Source organism: Phodopus roborovskii, unplaced genomic scaffold (assembly GCF_943737965.1).
Source record: "Phodopus roborovskii unplaced genomic scaffold, PHOROB, whole genome shotgun sequence".
NCBI lineage: Eukaryota > Metazoa > Chordata > Mammalia > Rodentia > Cricetidae > Phodopus > Phodopus roborovskii.
The window spans coordinates 59,340,456-59,362,710 of NW_026126418.1; the positions used below are offsets into that span (position 1 = coordinate 59,340,456).

At 35.0% G+C, this 22,255-nt stretch overlaps 1 protein-coding gene across 1 annotated transcript in view; it reads right to left on the reverse strand.

Moving 5' to 3' along the window:
• Window positions 1–22,255, reverse strand: part of Arhgap15 (Rho GTPase activating protein 15) — a 620,277-nt gene that overhangs the window by 415,574 nt on the left and 182,448 nt on the right. The window lies entirely within an intron of this gene.

The window sequence follows — 22,255 nt, forward strand, 5'->3', positions numbered from 1 at the left end:
GGACCTATGAAGATGAGTTTTCTAATCTAATTGTGATTACAAAACCTTGGGAAACTGACAAAATATGCAAAAAGATAGAGATATTTTATGGCACAGATTGAAAGAGGATTTTCACAAAAGAAATATAAAAGGAATAGACAAAGGAGTGTGTGGTTTGGGAAAGACAGGGTTTGGGAGCACACTACATAATTTAAATTATAAATTAATAGCATTAAATCAAATGACAATGGAATTGAATAAAGGAATATTTTTCAGATATGCAATAAAGAGATAAAAAAATCAAAGAAAACAGAACAATCAGACAACATTGCAACATTGTGAAATGCATTATAATAAATAACAAATTTTTGGCTGGAAGACAATAGATGCAGATTACTAGGTTGAGTACTACACCCCAAAGGTAAGGTTAGAGTATTACTATTTAAATTCTTCGGAAGAGAAATGGATGGGTTAGAGGCTAATGAATCAATGCTAAAAAATATTGTGTGGCAGTCTCAGCCTGACACTTGAGATTTCTATGACCACAACATTCATCAACATTCATTTGAAAACTGACTACTGAGCATCAGCATCAATGTGGGAAAGATACTACTACTGAGTGTAAGATGGTCCATTTGTGTGTGCTGATTTTCCTCTCAGCTACAGTTTGTGGTTTAGCAATCCTCTTGGTGAGCTAGCCAGTTTGACTTTGATCATCTCATTTTTAGTCAAGAGCACTTTCACTCAGGAAAAGAACAATGAAAATTTAAAGATTTGTTAGTATTAGGGCCTGTCTGCCTATCTGACAAAGGTTTTAGAGAATAGGAAGAAAACCTTGAATTGGCTATTTGAAAAATAGGCCTTTTATCTTGTAGTTATAGCTTTGATTGAGCAGGGAAAGATAAACTCCTGCTTTTTAGTTTCTAGTTACAAGGACTGCTATGCCTAGACACAGTCCTGTTGTTTGAGCCTTAAGTAGACAGACTGATAACCTACACTGGGAGGAGGTTTTTCTACCCATTTGGTCAGTGTCCTCATATTCTGAATTATTGTGAAGAGGAGAAGGTTTTGGGGGTGTCTTATATGCTGGGCACAGAATATTCTGGTAATAACTACTATTATAATTATAATTATTCCCTTTTAAAGTTTCCTTTTTAAATTTTCCAACATTAGTTGGCTTGCTGCTTTACTTCCAATGCCATACTTTAATAAACTGCTTCCAGGTATAACACAATTGTCAGTGTAGTGTTGCTGTCTTTCCTTCACCCTGTACATTGGCTACCTGAATCCTTATATACAATCATTCAGAACAAAAACTTAGTTTTTCAAAAACATTTTATAGAATAGAGCAGAAATATTTGTTTTCAGAGATAAAGCCACCATATAATAGTTTCTAGTCATCTTTCTTAGTTTGGGTTCTAGGCATGCTCGGATTTGTGAATAAATGTTTCAAATATTTCATCTTGAAGCAGCCATTTACCCTTGTGATAATACCAGCACCATGTTATCTACTTGTCAAGTGGCTTTCATTCTTTTGCTTCCAGTTACCGAAGTCATCTTTAACTCATGAAGAATTGATATTTATGCATTATAGGTACCCATGTTTTTATTCCTTTCTCTGTTGCATTTGTGTGTGTGTGTCTATGACTTTTACCTGCTCTTCTTTAGATCTTTAGTTTATCATAGTGGCTGATAGCAAGCTCTTAGCATTTCTGATGATGATACAGGCTCATACATTGAGCATTTCCTAGACCATTTGCTGACATTCCCTAAACAGTTATTTAGTTGCCCCCCACTGCCTTTTGAAGTCCTATGTGCAGACCATGGTCTGTCTGTTAACCAAAGAGTTCTCCTTAAATAATATACCATTTGGACCATTTTCAGATTAAAAATATGCATCTGATGTTTATAATTAAACACAATATGTATTTATTTTTAGGAGGTAGAGGTCATATAAGAATATAAACATGACAGACCATTGTCCAGGTTAAATATGTTTAAAAGAGTAGACTTAGTAGTGTTCCTCCCAGTCCAATTATTTATATAATGATGGCTAACACTGTCCTTGGACCCTTGTTTCTAACTGGTAGAAACTGTAGCATGCTGGTGTTATTTACTACATCTGAAAGAGCACATGGGGCGCTGTGTCCCACCCCTGTCAACATAGCAAATGTTCTGCCCGCTCCTAATTTCCAAAAGACCTCCTGAGTCTTAAGTATAGCTGTGTTTCAGAGCCACATGTGTGTCTCTGTAAGCAGCTGTTATTAAAACACTATGATAATTCTAAGACAGATGACATATTAGCAAAACTGAACTAAGATTATAAGAGAATTTGGTTTTTACAATGAATGCTATCTGATTATTTTTACAGTATATTTTAAAGATAAAATTCTAAATATAGGACTATGAGGTTGTATGTCTAGAAAGCTATTTCAAAATACCCATAAGGTTTGGAATTAATGGCATCTGATAGTTATATAAATGTTTTCTTTTATTCAAGTCTGATATATTGACATTTTACTTGCATAGAAAAAAATATTGACAGTAATGTAATTGTTCCAATAATGCCTATTTACCTGGTATAACCTGTAATCCTTTCTGAAAAATCAAGTAACTGCCTTGAAACATACATATGTATAGATATATAAAAAACAAATACACATGTATATGGTTGGTTTATAGTAAAATCACATAGATTTTCTTGCATTACAAAGAAGGATAAAACTAAGGTTAGAGACATTAGAGGTATTGGGATTTCTATTAAATGGTGGATTTTGTTTTAGTCTGGGATCAATGAATGAAATCACATTGCAATGTCAATCATCATGAAAACTTTTAAAAGAATTTTATCATCTATCCAAATGGGAAATACACTTCTGCAATGTCATTAGCCTTTACATTATACTCTGTCTTAAGAATAGCCAATGGTCATTTAAAACTGTTTTTAGAAAACTTAAAACTCCTAAGACCTGTTTCCCCTGTTTTAGAGACCAGGGAGGTCTATTTGCTCTTGAGTATCTTATCAACTGACAAGAAAAATGGATCCCACTGGAATTATATACTAGTAGCTCTCTTCCAAATCTTGAGCCCTGGGACAGTGTGCCTCTGCATGTAGCCAAGAGCTGGGTGCCTGTCATCACTGTGACTCTCACTCACCAAAGATGTCCCAGGCACACTGTGAAAATGCAGTAAAAGAGCTGTCTACTCTGATAAGAGTTAATTGTAAAGGTGAGTTAGCTGGGGACTCTTCTCTAGCAGCTTTAAATGTCATCCAGCATATTTGGATGAGGAATGTACTTTTTAATTAAAAATAAAATAAAATTCACGTATGTTGAAATATTATAAAAGATTCGTTTCTTCCTTAGCAGAATGTAGGTTCTGGCAGAAATATGGTTTCAGGTGTGGGTGTAGGAGGGAACCGAACTTGGATGCAGCAGGATTTTATCTTCCTGGGGTGGGCTGCCAGTTAAATCTCTGCAAATAGCAATGTCATAAGCATGGTTTGAGAGAAAGACTGTGTACTTTGTAGAGTAGCAATTGAAATAAAAACAACAAAATTACAAGGAATGTCATGTTAAAAAAACACTTGTTCCTTATGCACTTTGAGTCTTACAACATAGAAAGACATTAAAAATATACAGTGTACAATAACACTTAAAAATCAGAGCAAAACAGCATGAATCTTGAAGTGTGCCTGCTTGGTGAACTCTGCTATCTGGTACTAAGATATAAAGGTTAATTAAAGAAACGACAAGTTCTCTACTTCCCTAACATGGCTAAGGAAGACACATTAGCAAAGCCACAGAGAAAGCTGAACAGCAATTAGAGAGACTCAAAAAACAGACACACAAAATGGAACCTTTGGCAAACCTGAAGAGAGACTGGACCTCAGCATCTGCCTTTATGTTAAAAACATCTACAAATCTTACATTTCTGATTTTTGCTTTCATATTCCATCAAGTTACCCTCCCCTCTTCCCCTTCCCCAGACACATGCTTCTATCTTAAGGGTTTCTTGCAGACTCCTAAGCAAACTGGCATTGTGAAGGACACCATCCAAGGCAAGAGAGCAGGAATGATCATGTGGGTATAACTGAGAATAATACTAAGAGTTCAAGAAACTCAGTATGGGTGAAGGGGTTGAGTTATAGGAGGCTAGACACGTAGACATGTAGCTTTCTTTGTATAAAGTTCCTGCCACTATTTAGGAAATATTCCTTAGGGGCTTCATCTATGGCAGCTGTACTTCAAACTTTGCATTTCAATGAACTTCCTGTTTATTTAAAGCTAACTCTCTCTCTCTTCCTCTCTTCCTCTCTCTCTCTCTCTCTCTCTCTCTGTCTGTCTCTCTCTCTCTCTCTCTCTCTCTCTCTCTCTCTCTCTCTCTCTCTCTCTGTCTCTCCTGTCTTTCATTCTAAGTCTCCTGAGTCATTTTCAACATATACTTAGGAATTTTTCCAGCCACTTGAACATTCTAGCCTCTTTGCTTGCGATTTAGAATATAGTACTACAGTAAATTGCTGCAACTGGTAAGAACATTCTGGCTTGATCAGTGCAACTGTGGTGTAAAGTGTGACAGACAGAGTTCTAAACTAAGAGGACAGCCTCGTGCTCACGTATCACTCTTGAGATAAGTAGGAGATTAAGTGCATTTAAATGAAGACATCGGAGACGAATCTGTATTTGGATGGTATTACTAATTTGTTAACTGTGACAAATTCACTCCGAAACCCTTTTGTTGGAAACCAAATTTCTCATGTAATAATTAGCTGTGGAATATTACCCCAAACAGGTGTCTGTAGCCTGTCAAAGTCAGAACAGGTGATTTAGAATTAGCGTATTAAAGGAACTGTGAATTAGCGAAGCAAAAACGTGTTAATTTCTTGTTCCATCTGTTAATATGAATTCACTGCCAAATATTTTACTTTGTAGAACTGTGCTGGGATTGGCAAGAATATACACTATAAAAAAAAAAAGTTTAAAGGCCTGAATGTTTAAAAATCATGACATACGTTACTGCAAAAATAACTTCTACATTTTTTGAGCATGCTTTTTTTCTTTGAAAAAAAAAATAACTGCAGAGATTGCCATATAATATAGAAAGTTAACTAAAGAAAACATACGATCAAATGTTAGGCCTTTAAAACAAAAACTGGAAGAGAATATTATTCAAGAATGTTTGATTATAAATGAAGACTAATCCCTAGGTGGTGTTCCTCAATGCATCTGAGATCTGTTCTGATTGTTGAGACACAGAAAAATATCTCATGTTGCCATGCAGCTCGTCAGTAATATCCTCTTATTATTAGGCCCCATTATACCTACATCTTATTTTTTTTCTCCAAATATGTAATCCCCGGATTTTGGTACAATTCGGGTCAGTAAACCACAATTTCTGCATAATACCTTAATCTATTGTTCACTAATTTGGTTTTGTGTTTTCCTCTAAATTTTCCTGGTATGGATAAAATCAAAACGTCTTTCTCTCCATAAGCATGTATGCTATTGTGCCTGCCAGTGGTAGCTACGTAGGCGGAGAGTCAGAAAGCGGGGTGAAGGTAGAAATGAAGTCTAACAATTCTCCACCCCTGTCACCATTCAATCTGCAAGGATATGTGGCCTCAGCCAGGAACATTTTCATCCTGAAAGCCTTAAGAAAATCTGGGGCTCATGAGCGACTAAACCTATTTGCCATCTCCGTCTCTCTCTCTCTCTCTCTCTCTCTCTCTCTCTCTCTCTCTCTCTCTTTTGTTTTGTTTTTTTTTTTTTGTTTTGTTTTGTTTTGTTTTTGCAGACAGATCCAAGGGAGAAGGAAGGAATTTGAAGTGAATTGAATATGCGAGCTTAGACATATGCTAAGAGTACAGTTAACTTGAGTTACTTTTACATGCTGCTGAGTTGGGTCCTGAATGAGGCAGTTTTGTGACTTAAACAGATTTCACTAATTTTCCTGCCTTGCACATTCAAAAAACAAACCACACTCTCCCATATTGCTGTTTGGGTTTTAACAGAGCTGCGCATGCACACTCCATTACTATAAGTACTTTAAGTAATGCTTAAAGATACGCAGCATGTTCTTAACTGCAGACGATATGATAGGTAGTGTCTTTCCTCTCTGGTTTGATGTCACATCCAAGAGATTAATCCTCTCATGAATCATCCATAATGACTGGAATAATTTGGGAAACTGAATGAAAAATTTCAAATTATTTATATCATGAGTGCATAAGAATATGAGTGGTAGGCTACACAAATACAAGCCATGCTTATAGAAGCTACATACAAAAAGAGGGTAGGCAGAGTAGAAATATAAAACACTTTATGTTTCTAAAACTGGTCACCACTGAATTGACCCACCATGTCCTAGATACTTAATAGTATATAAAGCCATTGCTGTTTATAAAACAGCATATAAAACTGTTGTTTACATGTGCATAGAAATATGTTTTATTGCTTAGACAACACAGAAGTCTCTGTGTGTCAACATACAGTGATCCTATGATGCAAAACTTATAACAATTTAATAAAATATCAATCATATTTAAATATAGCTAGTTATTGATGTTTCCTACTTGAAACAAATAGACAGAATGGATTTTATAATCCTCCCTAGACATGATCTCAGACAAAAGACAATATTCTCTTTACCTCCATAATTAAGAAACATGGTGTTATTGTAGAAAAATCATTGATGAAACAGTTCCAAACTTCTATATTATTAGCTTAAAAAATCATATAAACCATATAACACATAAGACATTTTATGGGGTATCATATTGTGCGTCCACCCAAGCTTTAGTTGACTTATCCAGAAAGACATTTTTGGTATGTAAATAAAAATGCAAGGAGAAGAACCTGTCAGAAAGTAAATAGAGTATGTAAATTAAATAAAAGGTAAGGCAGCTACACTTTTTTATATAAATAACTGCATTAACAGAGCTTTGTGCATATTACAATATATTCAGATGCATAGCTTTTGCAAAAATAAATTCATTGCTTCCCTCCAAAGAATGGATTAAAACAATTTATTTTATAAAATTTGGATAGATAGGATAAGAAATGTAATAGCCATCCATGGAAAATAAATATAAAAATTATTCAAGCTCCATCTACTTTATGTTAGTAATGAGATGCACTTCATTCAAATTCCTTTCAATTGAAACAGTGCTGAGGAAGCAAAAACATGATTCTGGAGGAAATGATTTCTAATCTTCATGATAACATACCGATATAATACAATTATTTACAATTGACTAAGAGTTAATTTCAATAGTATAACATCTTTCTTGCAAAAATGTCAGCTTTTATTGATGAAACAAACTAAGAATAAAACATTTTTACTTGTGGTTCCACAGTGCTGTTTTTCATTCTGTTAACCAAAACAACATAGTAATACTGTAAACAGAAAAATAACATCAGACTGCTTGTGTTTGCAGGATTTTATCAAGAACCGTAAGAGATGCAAGGAAGTACATTAGCTTTAATTTTGGAAAATACTCTGTACTTTTAGATCATAGCCACATGGCATTCAAGATAAGAAGGGTCCAGTAGTCAAACTGTCTATTATTCCATTATTCCAAGGAAAACACATAATTAACAGTATAAAGTTACTGATCTTACATGTTAAATGATATTAAATATTACACAACAGACAGAAGTAGCTATTGTTACTAACTTGTTCATTATTAGTCATCTTTTAATTGTTCACACAAGCATACCATTTCATGCACAACAGTACTTCTCAACGTGGCTCCAAACATTTGCAGGAAATTTGAGATGGCTTATTTTGGAGTACAGTACCATTACACAGTGTTTCTCAGCCTGAGTGTTGTGATCACTTTGGTCCTGCATATCGGATATCCGCATCACAATTCATAACAGTAGCAAAATTACGGTTATAAAGTAGTGACAAAAATTATTTTATGTGTGGGGTCACCACAGCATGAAGAGCTGTATTAAAGGGTGGAAGTGTTAGGAAGTTTGAGGGTCACACACTAGAGAGGAGAAGTCAGGGATGCTGCTAACTCACAGTGTCACAGGACAGCTTCCACTGCAAGGAGCTATCTCCTCCAAAATATTCTGTGCACTGGCTTGAGGAACCTTGATAATCACCCAGAGATTTTTATTGTTCCTTATTCTCTTTAAATGAAAGCCACAAAATAATGAACCCTCATGTAAGCCTTTGCTGCCAAAATGGATACGTTAAACAACTCTATCATCCTTAAGATCATAGAGAAGGCTGGGTTGGGGGTAGTTCAGGTATTTGTTGTTTTGATTTTTTTTTTTTTTGGTGGGGTCTCACATAGCTCAGGTCATCTCCAATCTAGAACTTTTGATCTTCCTCTTTTCCCCTTCCTGCTGTGAGGAAGGTTTACATCCTTGCACCTGGTTCATGTGGTGGAAGTGACTACACCTGTATCTCTATGCAGGCTAAGCAAGGACTGGGCTCACATAGTCCTTCCTGGTTTGTTTGTATATACGCATCTCCTGAGCGAGAGTCTTACTGAAGGCATGATTTGTGACAAGTCTTCACTCAATCCAATCATTTACAGACTACCAAGTAAATGACTAAGCAATAAAGTGACTCCCACAGGCACACATTGGTGGGGTTGATTTGAACTGACTTTTCAACTGGGATTTTAGCCAATTATTTATGTTTCTGAAATTACGCTTTCAGGAATGCTGCCTGCATGATGTTGTTGTCCATTTTGTGCATTTTCCTGTATATAGGAACTTGCTTTGATAATCTTAAATGAAATCTTTTTTATGTTTGGGGAAAAGATAAATAGGCCATGAAGAAAAAAAGTGGATTCTTCAGAAACAGGTCTATTAGCAGAATAAATCACCTTTATTGATACATATATGATATATATATATATACACACATATACATATATATGTATGTATGTGTGTATCTAATATACATATATGTATATATAGTGGTATATGTCACATGTGTTATAATATACATATGTAATAAAGTATACATATATAAACTCTTATGCCTGCATTTGTAGGGATTGAATCCAGACCTCATGTATCTCAGGCAAGTGCTCTACCCTCAGCTATATCTTCAGTTATATTTTAATGTTGTTTATTTGGGCATCATTTTAAAGAATGATATAAAACTGATAAGAAAAATACTATACTTAATCTTAGCCAAAAGTGGTCCAGAGGTTAAGAGCATTGGCTGCTCTTCCAGAGGGTTCAATTTGCAGCACCCATATGGCACCTCACAAATGAATATAACTCCTAGTCCAGTGAGTCCAACACTCTCACACAGACATATATTCAGACAAAACACCAAGGAACATAACATAAATAAATTAATTTTAAAAAGACACTTATTATTTTAATTTAATTGTATTTTATACTTTCATATATGAAAACTGGAGTTACATTATTTGTTGCATACATGAAGTCCACTAAAGTGATAAAACCCCTTTGGTAATATTGCAATTGTCATAATTTAAAAAGCAAAGCACAAGAAAAAATCGCCATGCCACAGAGTATAGCAGCATCTAATCTTGCCAGTATATTTGTGTTGGTGTACACATCCCTTTGGGTATGACTTTAGGTGCACACAAGATGACTCCTTCATGCTGTCTCTCTAGGGCCTCGGATTGGATAAAAAGGGCAGATAAAGGCTGCAGCAGTTCTATATTTATCTGTGTAAGTTGTTCTCCAATAAAATGCCAATTTATCTTGGGTCTATTGAACTCATTATCCCAGCCTTCAACAGAGCTTGGGTGGAGGGCTCTTTTATTGGGGGAAAGTGAATATGAAAAGGGAAGAGGACTCTGGGTCTGGAGACAAAAGCAGCAGAAGAGAAGAGAGAGATGGGGGTAGCAGAGAAAGAGAGAAAAGGAGAAAGATGTGGCCAAGGCCCCATGAATAGGGAATGTAGTGAATGTATACAGGTGGTGATCTGAGTAGCTGCAGCTGAGGGAATATCATGCCCACCCCCATCAGGACCCCAAGGACAAGCCAGTACAGTTGCCTGGATACTAACACTGTTATACAAATAGAAGTGAGTGGTAGACATTAGGACAAAGTTCATAACAATGTTCACTTTTTTAAAAGTATTATTACCTCTTTTATATCATATCTACTAACAAGGTCAGAGACAAATCAAATTTCAGTTACAGTCAAACCTCCAACCCTTATATTTGTCATTTCTTTTTATTTATCCTTTTTGCTTGATTTGCTTTCTTATATATCTAAGACATGAGTATGCATGCTGGATTCTCTTTTTCTAGCTAGTTTACTGAATAGCGTCATGAAACAATGACAAGACAGTGACTTTAGAATCAGTAGCTCCATGCAACTTCTTTCTCAGAGTCACAGAGATTTTTTTCAGCACATTTTCTGATTTCTATGATACGCCATCAGGTATACTTATTTTTATATTTAAAAAAATATTATTTGAAAATATAATATGCCTTGATAAAATCAAACATCTATTAACGGTAAAGATCTTGGAGAGATCAGGGATAACAGGAACATACCTAAATATAATAAAAGCAATGTACAGCAAACCAACAGCCTAAATAGAGAGAAACTCAATGTGATTCTTCTAAAATCAGGCACAAGAAAAGGCTGTCCACTCTCTCCATATTTCTTCAATATTGTACTTGAAGTTCTAGTAACAGCAAAAAGACAACAAAGGTAGATCAAGATGTACAAATTAGAAAGAAAGAGGTCAAACTTTTCACTATCTGAAGATGATATGATAGTTTACATAAGTGACCCAAAAACTCTACCAGTGAACTCCTACAGCTGATAAACACCTTCAGCAAAGTGGCAAGATACAAACCTAACTAAAAAAAAAAAAATCAGTAGCCCTACTATATACAGATGAAAAAGAGGCTGAGAAAGAAATTAGAGAAATATCACCTTTTACAATAGTCACAAACAACATAAAATATCGTGGGGAAATGCTAACAAAACAAGTGAAAAACTTATATAATAAGAACTTTGAGTTTTTACAGAAATAAATTAAAGATACCAGAAAATGGAAAGATCTCCTATGCTCTTGGATAGGTAGGATCAACATAATAAAAATGACAATCTTGCCAAAAGCAATATACAGATTCAATACAATCACCATCAAAATCCCAGAACAATTCTTCACAGATCTTGAAAAAATACTCAACTTCATATGAAAAAAAAAAGACCCAGAATAGCCAAAACAACATTGTACAATAAAAGAACTTTCTGGGGGCATGGAGGCATCACCATCCCTGACTTCAAGCTCTACTATAGAGATATAGTACTGAAAACAGCTTGGTATTGGCACAAAAGTAGAAAGGAAGACCAATAGAATCAAATTGAAAACCTTGATATTGAACCATGAACACCTGTTTTTTGACAAAGAAGCTAAAACTATACAATGGAAAAAAGAAAGCATCTTCAACAAATGATGCTGGCATAACTGGATGCTGACTTGTAGAAGACTGCAGATAGATCCATATCTATCTCCATGCAGAAAACTTAATTCCAAATGGATCCAGCAACACTGAACCTCTTAGAAGATAAAGTGGGAGGCACCCTTGAACGAATTGGTACAGGAGACTGCTTCCTGAACATAACACCAGTAGCATAGACATTGAGATTGACAATAAATGGGATCTCCTGAAATTGAAAAGCTTCTTCTGTAAGGCAAAGGACACAGTCAACAAGCCAAAACGGCAGCTCACAGAATAGGAAAAGATCTTCAAAACCTACATCTGACAGATGGCTGATCTCCAAAATATACAAAGAACTCAAAAATCTAATTACCAAAACAAATAATCCAATTAAAAATGGGATATGGAACTAAATAGAGAATTCTCAATAGAGGAATCTAAAATGGCTGAAAGACACTTAAGAAAGTGTTCAACATCCTTAGCTATCAGGGAAATGCAAATCAAAACAACTCTGTGACATCATCTTACTCCTGCCAAATAGCTAAAATCAAAAACACCAATGACAGTTTATGCTGGAGAGGTTGTGGAGAAAGGGGTACACTTCTCTACTGCTGGTGGAAGTGTAAAGTCATACAACCATTTTGGAAATCAATATGTTGTTTCCTCAGGAAAATGGGAATCCGTCTACCCCAAGATCCAGTAATTCCACTCTTATGCATATACCCCAAAGAGGCACATTCATACAAGAACATCTGTTCAACTATGTTCATAGCAGCATTATTTGTAATAACTAGAACTGAACTGGGAAGCAACCTAGATGCCCCCCCAACTGAAGAATAGATGACGAAAATGTGATACATTTACACAATAGAATATTACTTAGTGGAAAACAAACAAACAAACAAAACGATGGAATCTTGAAGTTCAAAGTCAAATGAATGGAATTAGAAGAAACCACCATGAGTGAAGTAACCCAGTCACAAAAAGTCAAACACAGTATATATTCACTCATATATGTTTTTTTAGACATAGATAAAAGAATTACCAGCCTACCCTCCACATCACCAGAAAAGCTAAGAATCAGGGAGGACCATAAGAGAGACTTACATAGTCCCCTGGAGAAGGGGAAAGGGACAAGGTCTCCCAAGCAAACTGGGAGCATGGGAAAAGGGGAAAGGGAGTTAGGAGGAAGAGAAGGGGAGAGGTGGTCATGATGGAGCAGGAAGATTGAGTCAGGGAAAAAATAGAGGAGAGCAAGAAAAGAGATTCCATAATAAAGGGAGCCATTATAGTTTTCAAGAGAAATTTAGCACTGGGGAAATGTCCAGAGATCTACAAGGATGATTCCAACTAACAATTAAGAAATAGTGGAGGAGCTTCCTTAAATGTCCTTCCTTGTTAATGAGATTGATTAACTTATATGCCATCCTAGAGCCTTCATCTCATACCTGATGGAAGCAGAAGCAGACACTCATATCTAAACACTGAGCCTAACTCCTGGAATCCAGTTACAGAGAGAGCAAAGGGGTCAAGACCAGCCTGGTGAAACCCACAGAAACTGCTGACCTGAACAAGGGGGAGCTAATAGATCCCAGTCTGATATCTGGGAAACCAGCATAGGACTGAACCAGACTACCTAAACTTGGATGTTGGTTAGTAGGCCTATTCAGTCTATGCAGCCTCTGGTAATGGATCAGTATTTTTCTCTAGTACACGAATGGACTTTGGGAGCCCATTCCACATAGAGCGATACTCCCTCAGCCTAGACACATGGAAGAAGGCCTGGGCCCTGCTCCAAATGATGTGACAGGCGTTGAAGACTCCCCATGGATGTCTGCTCTCTATGGAGCAGAATGGGGATGGGAAGGGGATTGGTGGGGTTAACAGGAAAGGACAGGAGGGTGTGGGAAGTAGGATTGACATGTAAAACAAGCTTGTTTCAAATTTAAATTAAATAAAAATTATCAAAAAACATAAAAAAAGAAAATATAATATGCCAGCCTGGTAGTGGTGGCACACACCTTTAACCATAGTACTCGGGAGGAAGAGTCAGGTGGAATTCTATGTGTTAGAGGCCATCCTGGTCTACAGAGTGTGTTTTAGGACAGCCAGGGCAACAAGGAGTAACCCGATCTAAAAACAAAACAAAAATCAAAAACAAAACAACAAACAACTAAATACATAACCTATGTTATATAAATGTTTATAACCAATTTCATATTCTACATAATCATATATTTTATTGTGCATTTTCTTACCAACTTAGTGCTTAAGTTGGATACACTTATCCTTGTTCTACAGATTCTTTTTTCTTTAAATAGGGCAGAATTGAGAAGGCCTGTCTCTTACTTGTCTACTACCACATAGAAAGCTGGAGACATAGGATATCATCACAGATCTCTCCACCAGCAAAATTCTTGCTTATCTTCACTTGCTTTGTTTGTCCCAAAAGAATGCTTGAAAAAGTTGAACTTAGTTCAATAGAGTGTGAAATAAAATTCTTCTAAAGTGGAAGCTTAAATATGATTTAAATCTACTTTGTAGCTATTTTTATCAACTGTACTTAGTGCTGAAGAGTTTTATTTCAATTTTGTTTCTTTCTCCACCTCTACCCCTACGATACCATTTAGCTACAGCACAGAACTAATACTCTGGAGGAGTCAAAATATTTTACCATTTTCTCACAGCTCCTTTTCTATATGTTATGTGTTCTCCAACAGTGTTTAAGTATGCCTATTGGGCAAAGTTCTCAAACTGTATATGTAGGTTCATGTTAAAAAAAAAAAAAAGGCTAAGATTGATTTAGCTACTTCCACAAACTGAAAAATCTATTGACAAATTTGGTGATGCTTTAATTTATTTGCAACTGATAACACAAATAGCATAACACCATAAAGACATCTGTTGTCCTGAGATGTAAAGATGGCTGCTTTAAACAGCTTTCTTATCAAGACTCCATGAAGTTTGATTCTTCCCAACTGTAAATCATTCAAAGGCAAACCAGACTTGCAGTAGATATTTGAGATAGTCCTTTGGTTGAGGAGTAAAGTATTTTTCCTTCTTCTCCTTTCACACTAACAACCCCTACCCAAAGCTATATCCAAGTTAATCTTCATCAATCCAAGTTGGGATATGTAATAAAAGATTCTGATAAGAACATGTCAGCCTCTGATACTTCATTTGCATGCTGAAACCATTTTTCCTTTCCATTTTTACTAATCCTCAGCACTTAAATTTTACCCAGTATTGTTAAATGAAATGCCCATTATTAAGTGAATGAAATCTAGAGATATAGAAGGTGGAATTCTTTCATCCATAGAAGAATAGAGAGGTCCCCTCTCTTCACAGTGGTCAGGACCTGTAGTTTGATGAATAGCACTCACATAGTTAATGAAGAGACACTGTACATGAAAAGATGATGCCAAATTCATTGAGCTTGAGTTCACCAAAAAGTAAATTAATCTGAACAGACCTTACCCAACCAAATGACTTTTAAAGGATGCGTATTTAAAAGGTGATCATTATTTTCCTGAAATTGTTGGCCTTGAAGAAAGCAGTCAAACCTGTTCTCAACTGCAGGGCATTTCTGTGTCCCAATCATCCAGAAAATGCGGAGAGTCATAGAGAGATGGCAGCCCACCCTTTATATTGGCCAAAGCCTCAAAGAATCCTCAGAAGCTGCATGCATTGACTCCTAGTTCCTGAAAACTGAGACAATGGCTGTGAGTCGATTTTAGATGTTGGAGTTGTGGTGATTTGTTGTAAGGCAATAGAAAACTAATATAGATATGATCAGTAAATTGGTGAGATATTGTTCCCACTCACAAAGATAAATCCTTGATCCTGAGGAGGAGGCAGTGGAGTATCAGATTTGTCTAGAGTATCTATTCCTAAATAGTAATACCACAGATGAATAATACCTTTGAGTGTCTGCAAAGCACTGGTCAAGTGTCAGGTACCTTGCAAAAGAGTTTATGCATGTTATTTGCTTTGTTCTTCATAACAATCTGATACACAATTTCTGAGATTATTAACATATTTTCAGATAATATATTCAATGGCATGAATTGATCAAATGCACTTAAAAGAAAATAGTAAACAGAGAGGAAGATTCAAAGGCAATTGTCACCTACTCTCAATCCCATGACATGAGCAGTTGAGTATTTGTACTTCCTTTTCAATAAAAAGCAGTCTGCCCCATTCCCTCTAAGATGAACACTGTCATAGTCACCATTCTGTGCAGTCACTGCCCACAAACCTCAGAAAGATTCTCTCTTCCTTACATTTTGTGTAAAGACATAAAGGCATTTTGTTACTAAAATTTAGCATTTTTGACTTGGCTAGTAGCAATGAATCTTTATATAAGAGATCCACAATGTGCCCAATATTTCTGAGGCTGTTCCAACATATTTGAATGAAATGATGATGAAACAGGTGTTTAAAAAATTGTTTTTCCAAAAAAATTAAAAACAAATCTTAGTTAAAAATTCAATTTAGGCAAATTGTTTTTTTATAATAAAATAAACTTATGTAGAGAATGTCTTAAAGAGAGTGTCAACTGGTTTTATGTGATTGGCATTCTCTTGGCACTGAATGATATTTATATATTTTAAATTACCCTTAATTTGTTTATAACAGTTGCTCAAATTCCATTTGTATAGAAGGACCATTTTATCCTGAAGTGCTAACATTTTACTACTTCCTTCATATTAGGGGGTTATATTTTTTTAACCAGGTACATTGACAATTGGAAGACTGTAAAAAGAATATTGGTGTGTGTCAAATTTGGCATAACCATGAATTTTAGGGATATTTTCTCACTATTTTGTTTAACTTATAATTAAAAAAGAATATGCATTGTAAAGACTTAAATGATATAATATTTGCCCACTTTTACTCATGGAATTCAAAATTTCATATGACTTAAACAAGATAAAGTATATTCTTGATGTATCCACAAAACCAAATAAACACCATTTTAGGGATGCATTTTTAACAAAGTCTACTTGAATGAGTTAAGGATACAAGCTGGGAATAAGATTATTGTATCATCCTGTGAATGCCCATACTTAGTCTTATAACTTTATACATGTCTGCAAGGTAATATATTTATCCTTGATTATGGTTGCCATTGTGTTTATTCTACTCAGTTTAAAATCCTTGGGTTATAAAACCACAACAGTTAACTCATGGTCAAGTTCATGATTTATTCAGTTTAGTAATTTCTTTGATAAAAGAGACATTTTATGAGAATGCAGTATTGTCTTGAGTTCAGCTGTCTCCTGGAAAGGGGTTGGAATTTCACTGCTTGTGAAAATTTAGAGTTGTCTGCAAACTCAGAATTCCTAATTTTCCTATTCTTCCAGGTAATATTTGTCAGAAAGAATCCTAAAGTAGAACTTCTTTCCAGCTTCCACATTCTCTGTGTTAAATAAGTATTTTCACCAGAAATACAGATTTTTCAGCTAAGAATTTCACACCACATTGGACTGAAATTTTTCAAAAGGATATAAAGTGTCTGGATTATTTTTAGTCAGAGCAAGAAGTATTATTTATACCTAGCTATCATTTTTCCTGTAAAAGTTTAACAAAAAAAATAACTTGGAAAATAGAGCAAGGTCTGAATGCATAATACATTAGAAATCCTCAGCAACAGTAACTTTCAGAAACAATGGTGGTAGGGTTAAATTGTCTTGGGAATGAGATCTGGAATGCAAAGTCTATAGAAATTAGAAACATTAATAGGCCTGAAACATTAAAAGCTCTACATGACATTCATTGTAGTAGATCATTTTAACCAACATGTAGAGGAAACATTATTTATCTATTTAGTAGGTTCAAGGACAGAGGTTAACGAGCTTAAAAACACATTCAATGTTTTTCTTCTAGTACATCTCAAAGTCTAAAGTTAAACAGACCTATTTTAGATACACAAGCTCTCACCTTCTCAAACTCAATATTAATATTAATTAAATGGGATCACATTTACCATGTAAAACCTTTAAAAATAATTACATATGTGTATGCACCTATTCACCAACACATATATAGGTATATAATAATATATTTAAATATTTCCTTTTATATGTATGGATTACTTTATAACCTATAAATTTACAACAGCATTGGACTAGCAACTCCAATAATGTTAAGTTTATATTAACTGTTTTTGTTATGAAATTATTATGTTATTGAAAATGTTCTGAATGTACTGTAAGGATAAAGGAATTAGAAAAATTCAAAGTGGTAATAGGTTATCTTATCTACATACCAAGTGATCTTTCTTAAACATGAAAGTGATTTTTATACATATTGCTACTGTATTTATTAATACCAAGAAATTATTAAGCAATGGAATTTAAGGAAGTGATAAATCAATGAAGTCTGTAAATAAAAGGGGGGGCTCCTTTTGTTATATCTTCAAAGCATTATAAAAAACAGTGAACAGATTATCTATATTGCAGTAAAAAATTGTGAAAAGGTATTCTTGTGATTATTACTTTTGATGGATCAGGAATTTTTCATTAAATTTGCCTCATAAAAATATATCAATTTAGAATTTTGTTAAAATAGTCCACTCTGAAAACAATTGACATTTAAAAACTAAGTGCATTGCCTTAGAGCTCATATTAGGTGGATATATAATACTTGAGAACTCTATAGTAACTTTTCTAAATTGTACACAACTGACTTCCTTATCCTTTATGACTATTAGAATACATAAGAAGATATTGGAGCAGTTCTGTCTCTTGACTGCATGTGCTCCTTGCACCTGCCAGGTGTGGACAAGAGTCCTCAGGAGCAAGCAAAGCCACAGATACAAAGGAGTCCTTGTCACTGGATAGACTCTTGAGAGCTGCTTGTCTAAGAACCTCCAACCAATAATATTGTAAGAATGTTATAAGTTGAGAGCTGAAGCTAGTTTTGGTTGAACCATTATACTAACACACACATTTAAGATCTATGGTTACCAAAATGAACACTTAACAGATAACTTCAAATCACATGTATAACAGTTTGCTGAATGTCAACATGTGACTACATAAAGGAAAATTTATTAATTAATTATGTATGCCTAAGGTCACACAAGATTCTATTCTGCTTCATTTTAATTAGAATAACAACTCATCGCTCAAGAGCCATTATATATAGCTATGTTCCTCTGAAACACAGGAAAGTACCTCCTCTTCTATTACGATACTGGGATAATACTATTTCTATTTTTAAAATCCTGATTGTCTGCCCCTAAGCAGTTCAAAGTCCTTTCATATAAGAAAAGGTTATGCAGTTTATTTACACAGTTTAACAATGTGTTCTTTATAATTGCATATAGTTCATTAATTAATTCTGTTAATTGTAAAAGAAAGAAGTACCCTAGTTCATGCATCTGCAAGAGTTTTATAGGTTTTCATTGCTATAGAAAGAATAAAGAAGACATTCTTGATTAATTTTTGCCTGAAGAATAATAACCATTCTGCTTTCCACAGTAATATTTAAATGATTTCCATTATATGATTCTTTCCAAATCTCACACAAATATTCCCCAGGAAAGGAAACTATTGGATCTATTTTTAAGTCCCTGAAATTTTTTAAACACAACTTTTAGTGCTCTTGAGTTACATGTCTGTGGGAAACACTTGGATTTCTTAAATTAGAACTCTTCAGAGTTCTTAAGTCAAAGACTTTAAATATTTAACTTAGGAGGCATTTAAGGTAGTCATCAATCTCATTATAGGGGAAGAACATTTAAGGTAGCCTCTCCACTTCTGCTTAGATTCTTAGTTGGGGTCATCCTTGTGGATATCTAGAGATTTCCCTAGTACCATGGTTCTCATTAAGTTCATAATGGCTCCCTCTATTAAAGTATCTCTTTTCTTTCTCTTCTTCTCTGTTCTTCTCCCAACTCAACCTTCCTGATCATTCATGTTCTCCTCCCCTTCCTGTTTTCCCCTCTTTTTTTTCTCCTACCCCCCCATGCCATGCTCTCAATTTACTCAGGAGATCTTATCCCTTTTCCCTTCTTGGGGGGTCCATGTATGTCCCTTTTAGGGTCCTTCTTTTTTCCTAGCTTCTATGGGCATGAGGATTTTAGGCTGGTTATTAACTGTTTAACTTAGATATAATTTTAAGGAAGTAATTTCCTCAACATGGAAAACAGTAGGATAAAAGAAAATGACCCACATTGAAGCACAAGGATTAGAATCAAATATCAGACAAGAAACTTTACAGACATTTGGAGAAATTCAGTGTAGTTATATTCCACACCACAATGATCGTCAAGGGTCACACAATAGTAATGCATATGATAACTCATGCTTACAGCAAGATGACTTCAATAGGCATTATTTTAAAGTATACACATGCACACATAGGTATACTCAACACATGTATAGCAGGCTTCCATACAAAGCTATCACTGTTATTTAAAAAAGAAGACCTCAATCACTGGGAAATTATAACATGGAAAACATTAACAATGGAGAGGTTTTATCCAATAGTTCTAGACTCCTAAAAATTATTTACATTCTTTAATTATTGAAGTATACATTCATTTAAATTTTTCTTATAATAATAATAAGTTGATTAAATGAAGTTTTACATTTTTATTTGCAAATCTTAAAGAGTGTTAAAAACAAAAGAAGCCCTAGTCCCTACTTCACATGGGGTCATATCTACATGACCCCAAATGGATGGCATTCCCCTACATATGGAATTGGGGTGGGGGGATTAGAGGGGAGGGTGGTTAGAGTGCAGGTGACAGGGCAGAGAGGGTAAAAGGGAGGGAGGGAAAGGGAACTGGGATCGACATGTAAAATAATAAATTAAATTAAAAAATGCTTTGATTACAAAATTTAAGTTCAAGGACAAGTTACTGGGGAAAAGGATTTCTATTTTTGTTTCCACAGAAAATGAAAAGCTGTGGATACCTTCCAGACTAATGTGGTTTGATCAATCCAGACCACCTGAAACAGAGTACCAAGTGATCCTACATTCAAAACAGCTGGACAAAGCAGCCTTGCAGACTACAGCCAGGATTTCTGCATCTTCTTAGAATCCCCCATGACAGCGCCCCTTACCAGTAGAAAGTAGTTAGAAGGAATGATGCCCAAATTCCCAAATATTGTCTATAAATGTTTGTTTTCATTTAAATGGACTTGGGTATATATAATATATATATATATATATATATGTACATACATATATATATATATAAACAAATTGGCTCCTATTTCTCACCATATCAATCATAAGCATGATTCTTTCTTTTTATTCTGGTGATAAATACAGTGGGAGGAGGAATATCCCCCAAAGTTTCATGATGTACCTCAAGTGCATGGCCCCAAATAGTTATCAAATAGCATCTTTTAATAATTAATTAGAAACCTGTAAAATACCAGCAAAAATTCTTGTTGGCAGGTTAGTTTCATGGCAGCAACTAACAGAATAACTTAATATTATAATTATGTTGATAAATATTTTAATTTTTTCCCAAGTGAAGTATCCATGTACACTATTGCCACGTATGTAAAGAGATTCAAGTCATGTAGGTTTTATTAGCACATTTATTTTCAGATTAAATCTTTACCTAAATGTAGTATGAAACTGACATTAATAAGAACACTCAGTTTGCATGGATTTGCTGAAGTGAGATTCAAATCGGTATAATGAGTTTAAGTTTGAAAAGTACCAACATGTCTTGGAAAATAATTATTAGGAATTTTTATGGCACTAATTTCTTCATTCACATGAATGAGGCTTAGTGAAGCTGTCATAATCATCTTGTAATGATACAAGTGGAAATTCTCAAAGATGATGTTATAATGATAAGGTAAAACAAAGTACTATCAATGCCATGGTGTACTAAGAGGATGATAAAGAGCCTCTTTATTAGAAGTACTAACTAGGGATTATAGGCATTTGAGGTGTAATCCTAACATTACCTTTTTACCGACTCTGGAATATAGAAAGTCATAGTAGACAGTGGGGGACCAGTATCTGTTTAGATAGTCAAAGGTCAGTGTAGTACTGAAAGGCTGGATGGGATCAAATTAGTTTCCCCTTATCATTTGGTAAGTGAATATATGCCAGGGAATAAGAACACATTAAAAACTCCAACATGAGAGAATTATTTTTGTTAGCCAGAATAATATAACTTAATAATTAAAATATGTGAACCTCAAAGCAATATGTATTAGTTAAGGTTACTACTGCTATAATGAAACACCATAACCAAAAGCAAGTTGGGAAGGAAAGGGTTTATTCAGCTTATGCTTCTACATCAGAGCTCTTCACTAAAGAATGTCAGTACATGAACTCAAGCAGAAGAAGGGCCTGAAGACAGAAGCTGATTCAGGGCCATGGAGGGGTGCTGCTTAATGGCTTGATCAACATGGCTTGCTCAGCCAGTTTTATCACAGAAATCAGGACTACCAGACCAAGGGTAGCACCACACACAATGGACTGGGTCCTCTCCTATCAATCACTAATTAAGAAAATTCCCTACTGGCTTGCTTACATCCAGATCTTAAGGAAGTATTTTCCCAACTGAGGCTCCCTCCTCTCTGATAACTCTAGCTTGTGTCAAGTTGACATAAAACTAGCCAGCACACAAAATAAGAATATGGAGGAATGACCTGAGCAGTGGTATAACTGGAATGACAATTACACCTAGTAATTGGTTCCAAGATTGCAAGATTAACCAAGATTAAATTACTTACTGTACCTTTTTCCTTTTCCTTTTTTCTTTCTTTTTTTTTTCTTTTTGCAAGACAGGGTTTTTCTGAGGCTTTGGAGGCTGTCCTGGAACTAGCTCTTGTAGACCAGACCAGGCTGGTTTCAAACTCACAGAGACTCACCTGCCTCTGCCTC